General features: G+C 40.5%; 1 protein-coding gene across 1 annotated transcript in view; it reads left to right on the plus strand.

Annotated features, from left to right (window-relative positions):
* The first annotated feature begins 955 nt into the window (after nucleotides 1-955).
* ncoa3 (nuclear receptor coactivator 3) overlaps nucleotides 956-13,274 on the plus strand; it is a 32,582-nt gene continuing 20,263 nt past the window's right edge. The window contains exon 1 of the mRNA XM_047339071.1: nucleotides 956-1,073. The gene's annotated coding sequence lies outside the window, so the exon portion shown is untranslated. The remainder of the gene's footprint in view (nucleotides 1,074-13,274) is intronic.

Here is a 13,274-nt window from a genome sequence, read left to right on the forward strand (position 1 = left end):
TGCAGTGACTTTATAACTGGAATAATTTAAAATACTAAAAGGCCTTGTGTGATGCAATGGATAAATGTTCTGTTCACCAAAATAGAGTTCACAAAATCATATTAACTGGAGGAAGCCTGGGAAAAGAGAATTACACTCTTCATTGCCACAGATTATAGATGTGTTATAGTACAGTAAGAATATCTTTTTTGTTTCTTCTCTCCCTTTGGTATATGTAATATGGACAGAAGGTGTATGTTTGTAAATAGGGAGTATCTTGTAATTCCAAGAAGGGATGGGCAAAATGCATTGGCATGACACAGATATAAAAAAATGTATGTACAACAGAATATTTGTCAGTTGCATTTATTCCAGCTTAGTCCAGGCCACACGATGGACGCATGTCAAACGTGATTACCTGGACATTTGAAATGTCCCACATAAAATCATTGGAAAAAAATATATAGCTTTTTACATCTTTGAACAAAATAGTTAGAATGTTGTCCCTAATCAAGCTTTGCAATTTAAAAAAATATATTTTTTAAATAAATAAATATGTTTTATAATTAGAATGGACAATTACCATGTTTTCAGTGGTTTGTGATAAAACAATTGCATTTAAATATTAATGCTGAAGAACATCCTCATATGTAGGCAGTGGTTTTGACTTTGAATTATATAACTATAAAGTGAGAACACAGCGTTGCACTCATATCTCTGTGGTCATACTGAAGCACACCATAATGTGATTCACTATGGGTGTGATAAGTCATTTGCATAAAGCTGCTTTTCTGCCGGCCTATAAATAAATTTTTAAATCTCTCCTCTAATAATATCAGTGACTGCTGCTCATATCACCTATGGGTATTGGTGTACGTGTAGTTTATTTGCGGGACATCTCGCACGGTTTGATCCGGGCTTGCCAGGGGACACCAACTACATTACCCAGGAGCCCCCGCGGCTCTGCTACAAGCTGGCTCCCCCCGTTCTGGGAGTGTTTCCCATTTAAACAAACACCGTCCTGCCGAAGATGGCGGAGAGTTTGTAGAGGCGTTAAAAAGAAACTGCTGTGCTCTATGAAAGCGTCGACGCCGGTGAGTTTTGCCACTAACGCTTCACGATTCGGTTTCAACCAAGTTTCGAACTCTGGCGGTATTGTGTGTTTGACGGCGATAATTCGTCTCTGAGGCAGTTGGTGTCGCTCCGCTTCCGAGCAGCCTGTGGTTTTCTGAGCTACCGCGATACAACGAGCCACCTTACTACGGTGTGTTTGTCGGGGGAATGTTTGTTGTGATATTAACTACCTCCGAACCACCGTTACCACAAAGATCATCTCAAACTGTCCGTAATAACGAGCCCTTCTCGGTGGTTTCAGCGTGTGTTGGTGCGTCCATTATCCGCTAGCTCCAAAGTTTACGAGACACGGGCTGTGTGAGTCGCTGAGATGCAATAGTCTGCTATTACTGTTTATGACTGAACTGGTTTCAGTTTGAAACCCTCGGTGTTAACTTTTCAAGCACCACTTCTATATGTGTGTATTGGCCACAACACAGCTGAACATGTCCGTGAACTACAGGCGAAAGCAGACGGTCTGACCTGCTTCAGTTTCGGTCCAGCTGGAGCTGCAAGAGTCGGTCACAGCCACAGCTATTAACCCTGGTTACACCACAATACTGTAGCTATCACGTGTAGGCAAATCCAAATAAAAGGGCCACTGCTCATTTCTAATTCTCCACCATTTAAAGTAGTAGAAGGTAAACAAACGCTTTACAATGCACTTACATTGTTGAGTTTTTTTCTTACCTGTAATTTGACACTAAATGCACCAGCATGTAACAAACAGCGACAGCAAGTTGAGGTATGAGGGATTTGAAATGCGCATCTCACATCTTATTTTGTCTGTGGTGGGTAAATTTACGAGTTGCAGGTCATGATAATCCCTACTGTACATCACTGTCCCCATAACTGCTGACAATCAGACTCAGAGTCACGAGCTGCTCTGCAAAATCTACAGCATCTGTTATTTATTTGCATAGCTGAAGTGAGATTACGTATCCACGGCTGTAATGGTTGGTATAATGGCCCATCGCACTGTGATAAATGTGGGTTTTCACTGATGATAAATCATATTTAGAGGAGTGTGTATGAGTGTGTCAGACTGGCAGAGGGAGATGGATGTGTTCAAGGGCCAGTGAGGTTGAACCCTGGCAGGGTTCAGGTAGAGTCCAGGTTTGCTTTCTCTGTGCTCCACGAGGTGTACACTGAATCTGAGCGCTCAGATCTCTGGGTGGTAAAAGCACATTCTTGTTGAGTGTGCAGGCAGACAATGAGAAAGTAAGTTAGTCATTCCACTGAAACGGTTGATGTCTAGGTGTGCTGTCACTCTCTTCGCCTGGGGCCATCCCTGCCAATACTTGCAGGCATTTACAGCCCAGTGCGTATTTCCATGCAAGAACCAGAAATCATTTTGGTATTTTTGTCTTATTGCTGCATGGTTGAGCTACCGTGAGCTGTCCTATAAGGACAAATACTCGTGCTTTTACACATGGCGCTCATTAAATGGGATGTCTCAATAATATGGACATTTAAATGGCATGTAGCTGGCAATTAACCAGTGAGAATGGCACTTCAACCATCAGATAAGCTGACTTGTCTTTATTTGGAGTCTGATGGAATGCCATTACTCAAGCCTACGTATTTGGTATTTTTGTAAGCGGCAGAATGACCACTGTGGGAACCTGTCCAATGAGCTGCTTCTGCTCATATTCTTGGCAAATGGAGCCCCCTGTCCCCCATTCTCTGTCCCTTTATCTACCACTTTCTTTCTCCCTCACACAGGGTGTCAGGCGGTGTTAACAATGAATCAATCTTCAGGGGGATTCTTTGACTGCAGATGGGGTGAAGAAGCATGGGACGCACGGCTTTCGCTCTTTGTCTGTCGGCCCCTGTGCTCTCAATAATTCATTAACTTATCACTTTTTCTCATGGGGCAGGGGGGAAAGTCTCTCAGTGGTTACATCAGATCACCTGATTGATAATCAAATGAGCGTAAACTTAGTGACATAGTTGACATAATATATGTTGAATATGTTAGCATCTTGTGAACGATGCAATCAAATGCAGAGATAATTTATGAGACGGTTACCAAACATACTTCGTACATTGATAATAAGTTAATTTATTCAAAAATCAAGATGTGCCTCTTGCCACTTTCGTGTGGCAGAGCCACTTTTGATAACTGTCTTCAGTCTTTGTCGAGCTGCATTTTTGAGTCACTGATGTCTGAATAGACAGCATTCTTTTAGAGTTTCGTCAGTCTGTGTGCGAGAGTGAGACTAAGCAACAGAGATAATAAGTTTAGTTTCAAGTAGCTGGCAATTAGTCAGATGGTATGTGTTTTGTTTCAGAGTAGTGGCTGTGTGGATGAGCAGTAGCTCTCAGAGGAACTCTTGATGACACATACAGTAGAGCTGAAAGGACGGGCAGATTGTTTTGCCTAATTGAAACATGACTTCTTAGTCTTAATACTTTTTTGTTAAGCAGCAGTGCTGCAGGCTTACTCAAGGATAACACCAGTTGTTGAATCTAACTAATGACTTACAACTTGTCATTCAGGGAAATTGCACATCATTAGATTTTAACTTCAAAGTTGTTTTTGTTCAACAGAGTTAATGTGCTTTCAGGTTGCAGGTCAGGTTAAAGTATTCATCAGTTTTACAAGATTCTCTGAAGCTTCACTCTGTGCAGACTTGACTCTGACTTGTCATTGGAGGCTGTTTTACAACCAGGTTTAAGAACACAAAAGGATCCTTTGGTCGTCTCAAGCTGTGTAAAACATCCTGTTCACTCCACATCTCAAGGTCACCCATAGATAGACAGTGATCATCTGTGTGTGTGTGTGTTTTTTGTAAACACAGGTTAGTACTCAACAGGTAGTTTCTTGTGCCTATTTTTCCAGAGCTAAATTAGAAAACTTTGCTCAACAAGACAGCCGTCTTTCCACTGCTGAGATATTTACAGCTACTTCACCCAAAACAAGTCAGAGTGAGGGAATGAGACGAGAGCTGCTGATATCAGTTTTTTATTCAGCCACAGCCAGTCTGCTGGCATCTCATTCATCCCCTCGGTCCCCTCTTCTTCAACTCTGCGGTAATACCCAAGTGTTAGGCTAGCTGAGCCATATGTGAGCCATGCACACTTCTAAAAGCCAAACGGGCAGCCTGAAGCAATCATTGCACCCAATTCTAGTTTATAACCAGCAAAGATTTGGAACAGTTCACTGTCTGTAGTCCTCGTTGATTGGACAGAGGCAAGGTTTTATTAGGGAAGGGGGTGCCAAGAGCTTTGTCCCCCCTCCCCCCTTGCCCTTCCTCTTTAACTTCAACTCCCCCTTTAACTTTCGCTCCCCCAGCTGAAGAATGCTTGTAAAACGGGTTCACCTGAACAAGCCAGTGGGAGGGTAGCTCCCTGGCCTAGTTTTGTTACCATTGTAAAATGTTAGCAAGACCTTGTTTGTGTTTTGTTTAGGGCCCCCTTTTATAAAAAAGTGCTTTGGAGGAGAGACAGCAAGGGTGAAAAAAAGTTTGGTTTGTGAGATAACTGCTACCAGATGCTCTCTCTGTCTGTTATTCAGCGTAAAGAGAAGCAGAAAGAGAGACTAAGTGGGGGAAAGAGAAGCAACACCGTCGTTTCTTTGTGAACTTCTCATCTGCTACATGGAAACTGCATCTTCCCCCTGCTTTCATTTGTCTTGTCCCCTCTATATTCTTCCTCTATCGAGTACACAAGAATCAAAAGAATTACTGTATGTCCGCCTAGTTCTCCACCCTATGTAATTCAGCTGAGTCAAATGGTTGGTTGCCTTTATTTTCTTTGTTTACATTGTTTTCCTCTTTCCGTCTCTGCATCTCCAAGATGAAACTGTTTGATGTTGCACTCATGTGGCAGTAGGGTGTGGTTTTTGGGTCTCACTGGATTGAGGGGCCGCTGTGGCTGGCATGGCACTGCAGCAAATTGTAAGAGGATATGAGACCACGCAAACAGGGCACCCAGTGTCTCCTATATTACATTTCACTGGCAACTTAAAAGTTCCTTTCATTAAAGAAAATTAGAACAAGTTGCAGTGAGTATGTAGACATTTGCTTGCAGCACTGTGCAAGACCGAGTTTGGATTTTCCACAAGTGCAGCCTTGAGTTCAAAGAAAAGTCAAGTTGTGAATGACGAACGTCCACGCCATCATTAAAGGCCCCAGTCTTACTGCAGCGTGTCAACACAGGCAAAACATGTCAGATAATTTATTGTTATCCCTTTTTTTCTACTACACTTATTTCTTAATTGGCCTGATTTCCCCCCCCTTCTGGATGAAGTGGAAAATGTTCCTTTCACCATAACTGCTCTTCACTCTGCCTGGTGATGTCAACCCTGTTTATGTGGCTCTGTCGTTAAGGAAACACTTCAATCTAAAGGTTGCTGCTCTGGAGCTTACCGTTGTCCCCAGAATAGCCGAGCTAACACTTGCCTCCTGACATCGCCACATCACATCAAGCTTTGCACCAATGTCGGAGTTCATATACCACATGACACTCAACAAAAGTTTGCCATAAGTCAGATCCAGTATTTCCTACTAACCTTTGGCAATTGATCACCATTTTTCCTTTTGGCTGTTTTTTTCCTGGTGTGCATACGTATATGCTCATTTAATTGCTTTTGCCATACTGGAACAAGTGATTCTATATGACCGCAGTATGACTAAAATCGGTGAAGTAAAGGTCTAGGTATAAACAGCACTACAGTGACAATCTATATTCCCAGAGTATCTGATGAAATTGTATGACAGCTGAATATTATTTGAAAGTTTTGACAGTTGTTGGAGTCAGACCAGAATTGTTATAGTTGTAAGATTTTAAAACGTTTCTTGGACAGACTGACAAGGGTGTTAATCACAGCTAATATAACAAAACATGATAATAAGTTAACAGTTCAACACTCACTATGACTGAACAGTGCTGGTTTATTGTTCCTTAGACATGGCTTGTGCAAAGAGAGGTCTTTAAGTTTAGCCTAGTTTCTTCAGTTAAAAAAAATAGAACAAAAATTAAAGGGAATGCATTTTCACTGGCAAGTTGGTGCTTGCCAATCGACTGAGACCTAGACCTACACCTGGGGCTGTCAGAAAGTGGAAAATCACAGCTAAAATCATGTAGTGTAAAGTTTTAAGAAATTTACAGTCAAATGATTCTTAACGTTAATAATTAACTAAGCTGTAAGTTGTGCAACAGTTGTGATCAAGATTCTGGCCTCCACTAATATATTTCACTAGGTTCATTGGTGAAAAAGTCACATGCTTTGTGTTTAGTTCATGTTCAAGTTCAATTAAACACATTTTTACCAATCAGTGTTTTTACCAATGAAGCTGATCAATATTATTCATTACTGATCACAATTAATGCTCCATAACCATTTAGGTAAAAGAAGTAGCAGACTGTTTTCTACTTGTGGCTGAAACAGTAAATACATGTCTACAAGTTTCCTTGATGCCTCACATGCTGCAGCCCCAGGCTGGAGGCATTTAGATTTATTTTGCAGCTTTGCGGGGGTCTCAACACCAGTTTGGCAAAACTCAACACTGAAAAATGTTTGACATGTGAACTTATGCAGGAGAAAATTTGATTTGAACAAAGTTGAGTCCAGTCCAGGGCACCTTACAGGCTCTTGCATGACGGCATCACAAAATGAACAGGCTGCAGTGAATTTTCTTTTCGTTGCACTTTTGGTTTGACGCCTTGAAAGTCTTTCTGAACACATAAAATTTGATTTCACGTGGAGCAGTCTGCAGGAACATCAACCCTGAGTGTTTTTGATAAAACGAAACAATGAAGAAAGTCGTATATATAGTCTGACGTGTGTCAGCTCGATCGGTGTGTGTTGTCCTTCCTCCACTCCCTTACAGTGTGAGGGCTATGATTAGCAGTGCAGACTTAATCACTCAGCAGATGGGAACAGAGTGCAGTGTCACCAAGACAAAAACAAACCGTGCGTGTGCGCGCGTCGGACCGAGCAACTCTGATTTGACTCATAAACAGATTCTCGGGAACAAGCATAGCAGAGCTCCTCTTTTCTTTTTGCCCCATTTGCTTTCTCCGTCTGTCTTTCAACACTTGGTCCTCGTGACCCCTGTATCCAGCCTGTCCTCATAAGTCATTTAAACACACTTTTAATAGTGTTAACCAAGAACTGAGCAGTATGTGGTGGGCTGAATGGGAGAGCCTCTGTAACGCACTGTCAATTAAGAAACATAAAGAAGTATAGGTGAAGAGTACAGTAGTAGACTTTTACAAATGCACAAAAATTAGGTTTATGTTATATATTTTTAAAATCCATTAAACTGTGTGTGGTTTTTATTTATGATGGAATTGAAATAAAGCAAACTAAAATAGCCTCTATTAGACTGATTCTCAGATTTTTTATAAATTGTGTTATTTCATTTTATAATTATTTTCTATTGTTTATGTTTGAAAGCTCCTCACACTGAAAAGATAGCAGCTATTGATAGTTTTCTAAAATGTGTATGGTAGCATTAAAAGCCCCCAGTTGTGCTCCTGTTCTCAGTTACTCCTCTCACCTCATCTCTGGAATCTTTTTTTTTTAACCTACAGGCTCTGTCAACACATGAAACTGGCCAGTTGAAAGAAAGGAAAAGGAGTAGTAAGGGAAAAACGGGAGAAGGGAGGCGGCGCAGTTGTGAAACTGGCGTCAGACCATCTTTTGAGTGGAATTCTTTGCGGGGGTCAGAGTTCAGGCGCTGCAGTGTGGCGCTGTGATTGGCTGAGGAAAGGTGAAATGAAAACCACAGTAAACTTTTGACCCCGGCGCAGGAGCTCTGCAGGAACGCCCAGCCCCAGCTCTGGTGTGGTGGAACAGAGCCCGCTCTCTTCCTGTGTTTACTCCGCCAATCCAACAGGGACGGCGGGAGAGAAGGAGGAGGAGGGGGAACGAGCACAGAGAGGGAGGAGAGAAAGAAACAAGAGCGAGCAGGAGGGAGGGAGGGAGGAAGGGATGAGAAGAGCGAAAATCGTCATAGCTGCTCTGCGGTCTGAAAATGAATATCTGCCTTTGCACAGTTGAAACGTGTACACAAACACTGTGGATTTGCTTCTAAACAACACACTTGAAACCAAACACCGGCTTTGCATCAGCATGAGGTCATTTCAAAATATTGGAAATAATGGTTGACATATCTTCACACTCAATTATCTGTGGCTTCATGAGATTTGTGTTCCCGCTGCATCTGTATCAGTTGCTGGTGAAGATGTGTGTGTTATCAGACGGGGCAGCATGGAGGCTGATCAGGCCCCCGAGCCCTGGCTCCCCAGATAAAAGGCTGTTAGGCAATTGATTGATTAACTCATTTCCATAATATTAGTGATCACAACCGCTCACATTTTATTTTACCACAGTGGTCTCCTCTGGACGATGCTGTGTCCTCACTCATTACCTCTCCGTATACACACACAACATGTCTAGTTTATCAAAACAGAAGGGATTGGTACAGATGCAGCATTCGAGCGGTGCTGCAGTGAGTTAGCATGTTTAATCTGTGACCGCGTGGTTGTTTCCAATTCCTTTCTGTTCTTTTGTCCCTATTGATGATGGATAGTAGGTGATGCACGTGTGACACACACACACATTGGAATCTGCTATTTCTTTGTTTCCACCTTCATTTATTTTCCCTGGTTTGTCTACACGTTGCATTTTGTGTGAGGAAAAATGGGAAGATGCACACACACTCGGTCTAAGCTGTGTGTGTGTTGTGCGCATTGGGTGGGGGTGTTTTTTTCTTAAGGTAGAGAAGGAGCAATCCTATGAAGGCAGTTTTCCTTATGCTTTGAACTACCCTCTCTCCCTCCCCACATTCATCTATAGATATTGTGCACACTGCAATCATGAGGAAAAACCTACTTGAACAAGTAGCTGTTGTGTGTTTTTGACACACTGCCTGTTTTTATGTGCCCTTGTGAATTTCGTGAGGAAATTTCAAATATAATTTATGTCAACAGTATGTTTTGCAGTCCCTGGAAATGAGGTGCAGATGGGTTAAGCAGTGTATAATTTATTGATAATTCTCTCCACATTTTTTAGATCTGAAGTGTCTGTCTTCCATTTTCATATTTGGAAACTACTTATATATATGCTGGCCTTTTTTAGTGTTTGTTTGTGTGTGCTACACTAGGGTTTAAAAGGTGAGATAAAGGTAACACGTGTGTTTTTCTATCCGAAGGAAACGGAGAAGGAGCCTAGAGAGAGCAATACAAGTAATGTGCCAAAGAGAGTTTACGAGTTACGTACAGAAACAGTCAATGCAGGATATGAAATTGTTCCGAAAAGAAACAAAATTAGTCTGGCAGAGGGTTGTGTATCGCAAGGAAGGTGTTTTTAAACACGCAACATTCATCTGCAAAGTATCCAGCAAAACCATCACCACAAAAGGTAGCAGTACCAAAAGCTAGGTTGATCATTTGAAATACGACCCACTATAAAACGAAGAATGCTTGAAACTAGGGATGTCCACCATCTCCACACACACTCACCAAATAAAACAAATCAAATCAACCAGTCCAGAAACAAATCACTCTGGCTTCATCGCTTTCCAAATCGGTCACTTTTTATTGCTTTGAGCTCTGTTTTTGTTACTTGTCTTTGTTGAGGTTGAACTCTAAAGAACCAGGCTACAGTATGAAGCCCTACATCAGGCTATTATTTAGAGACCTAATGGCATCGGAATCCCTCTGGTAATGCCGAAAATGCTCAGTTGGGCATCTGTGAATACAAAAATCTATGTACAGATCCGATACCACATCCTTAAAAAAACTTTCATTCAGATAAAACGGCACACCGCTCCAAACAGCAGTTGTGCTGTACTGCCACAACTGTTACCACAGTAATTAAGCAATATTTCACGCTGGAAAGTCCCACAAGTAAAACAGTGGTGTAAATCTAGATACATTTTGTTGTGTTGTTTTTCAGGTTTAAATGTCATCTAAATAATGAAAGACATTTAATGACATTCATTATCTGTATGTATTTGTTTTTCAAAGGGTTTAACCTGAGCCAGCCTACACAACAATGATAGCAATCGTCACTCCCATACAGGGTTAGTAGCGTGCAGCTGTTAAAACATGTTATATAAGTTATTTTTAAATGCACTGGTCTCCGATGGATACTCCGTATTGTCCGTTTACCAAATGCCAGGTATCACAATTGGTACTGGAAAAAGAAAATGGTATCGGAACATCTCTACCATTGTTACAGTTTCCTTTTTTTTTTTGAATAAATACTGTTTGGTTAAAATTACCTTGTTTGGGATTTTCTACTTTTTTGGATGCAGATTTTAAAAAGACAATGGATACCACTAATGAATATGAAAAAGTATGTTTTAATGCAAACATGTAATGCAGGCATGCCTATTCAAATTCAAAGCATTGAGATATATATTGTGTATCACAAAACAGCCCAAAATATGTATAATATATATATATAGGTCACATCCCACCCCAGCCCTACCTTAAGGGTCCATTATTTTTTTAAGACTGAGGCTTCATCTTCTTACTGATTCTTTTCTACTAGTACTTCAATAAGCCACTGTGAGGGTGTGTTTCTGTCTGAAAATGCCATCTCCTGCCCTCTTCTCTCACATTTGCGTCACCACCTTGGTTTTGAAAGGTGTTTGTTATTCCTCTGTGAACTGCTCCTTGTGCAACTTTAATATCAACCCTAATTCACTCACTCTCATTTGAAAGACTTGATGTCGTAAAACAGGTATGAAGCACATTGGGCTTTGTATTTGTAAACTTTTTTGTCAATTCACAACTCAGACATGGTTTAAATTGACCTTTACATTGAAAGTAATTGGAGAAATAAAGTGACAAACATTTTGCTTTCCACGCGACTCATGACAGACAAATGAAGGGATGTGTGTTTTCAGTCTGGTTTTTAAGCTTTGCTGGAATTTCACAGCTGCATCCGCACCTAAATGGAGACTTTTCTTTGAACAATTTACTGCTCCACTTTTAAAAAAAATCCACACTTAAACACACATGCTTGACATATGTCCTCCTCATTCCCATCCCTGAATGTCATTGTGTGGTGGAGCTCTCCATCTTGACATCCAACCCTCAGGCTCCAGTTTTGTTCCAATAGTTTCATTAAAATCATGTGCAAAATTGGCAAGAATTACAGCTAATAAGCAGTAGTCACCAATAAGAGGGGCGTGTTCCACTCCGTGAAAAATGTTTCTGGAAGTCATCTACTATCAAAATTAATGGGGAACCCCCAAAATATTATGGAGATAGATGGTTGGTAAACAAAGTGAAATTTGGTTCTAAATCATATGAAGCAAGAGCAGAAATGTCATCCATGGCTCCCTCGGTTTTCCTGATGACTAGCACGGGTAACAATAATCGTTTCTACCACAGACTTCGCTGTAATGAAAGCACCCATCTGTTAGACACTGTGGGAATTTTATGTCAAAGATCTTTTCCTCAGTTATCTTTTGAGTCTTAGTCTGTTCCATAACAATGCAGAACTAATTAAGCAGCTCTATCAACTTGGAGCAGATTGGCGGAAAAAATGGTTCAATGTCTCCAATGTCTGTTCTTTCAAATTTACTGAAAGTACTGACAATCAGTTGTTATGCTGTGGTCACACCAAACTTGTTGTGTTGCGTTACATGTGCAAGTTTGGTTTCGAGGACCATTAGTGAGTAATCCGAGTTACTGATGACCTGCTAGCTCAGGTCGGTGCCAGGATCTGTCTCCGGTGAGTTTCATTCTCAGTGCTGATTGGCTTTTGCGGCATTGTGTCATGCACATAATTTGCTCTAAATCAAATATTTCAACTAAAGTCAATGATGCAAATTTTGTTTCAATTGCGTTGCATCTGAGCTTACAGCTGGTCGAAGCATTTGTGTTGACCTTCATTTACTCAAACTCTCAAGGCTTTCTTATGACTGCACGTCTTTATCATTGTGTTTAAGTGAATTCCTTGTCCTTTCTTCCTTGCTGTTGCTCGTAAGGAAGCAGTATTCTTTTATATGGATGTGCATACCTCTCGGTCATCCCTCTTTATCCTATTTTTTAGTATGACTAGTGTTTTTCCTCTTCTATGTCACGACCTTCGAAGTGACCATTTACTAACCTACTGTATTAATTTACATCCAAGACCATACAGTTGCCAAACATTACAGTGGTTCTCTCACACTAATTATTGAGTGCAGCAGTGAAAGATTCAAATCCTTGTGAAGATCTTTATTTAGATTCATTTATTTGCACCAAATTGCGCATTTAATAGCTTGTGTCTTTTTACAAGCTCAACAAGATGCTCTTCATTGACTATTATTGTTTTACAGTATGTTATTCAGTGCAACACATAAACAAGTGGGATGTAATAGACAACACATGTCTGTTATATGTCAAACCAGTTATTAAAGCAGCCCCAACTGTAGCTCACAGAGTCGAGCTTTCCAAAAGTCAGCTTGACCAAAAATCTTTTAGATTAAATTACAACCAATCTAGGAACAGGAATTAATAAATACTGAAAGTCTGGTTTATAACTCAAAGTGTGTCTTAGATAGCGAGAGAAAATTACATGTTATCCAAATATACTGTATGCATATTCACAAATATATATTTTTAAATTTCTGTGTCATACCAATGCATTTGACCCATCAATATTTGGTAAACAACATATACCTTATTTACAAACACATACAGTACATCTTCCTGTATTACACGTACAAAACATGAGAAGAAAAGAAAGTAAGCAAACCACTAACAAGTAATGTATTTAAAATATTATTTACAATTGATAATTACTTATTTTTATGGCTGAACTCCTAGAGCGCCCTTTTGCAAGTGTGAAGGATCCATTTTTAGGTTAGGCAAAACATTGCATCTAAATTACCCAGGATAAGTTGTTAAGTGAAGAGACTGGTTGTGTTCAGTGTGAGTTTGAATTGCACCCAGTGCATAGCTGGTTGTATGTTCAGCAGGAGGTAGAGAGGTTCTTTGAAGACAAACAGGAAGTCATTCTGTCCTTTTTGTTTCCTTTTTGCACTTGATGCCTCAAACTCTAGTGGTCACCTTTTGTGTGACTTTATTACCTTTTTCTGTGCATGTGAATGCTGTGTGTGTGCGCGTGTGAAGTGACTTAATAAATGAATGCTTTCATTAGCTTGGGCCTGCATGATTTAGAAAAGAAAACTCATTGTATTTCTAAGTATTTTAGTATTTGAAAGTGT

The sequence above is a fragment of the Hippoglossus stenolepis genome, chromosome 3, assembly GCF_022539355.2.
Source record: "Hippoglossus stenolepis isolate QCI-W04-F060 chromosome 3, HSTE1.2, whole genome shotgun sequence".
Classification (NCBI taxonomy): domain Eukaryota; kingdom Metazoa; phylum Chordata; class Actinopteri; order Pleuronectiformes; family Pleuronectidae; genus Hippoglossus; species Hippoglossus stenolepis.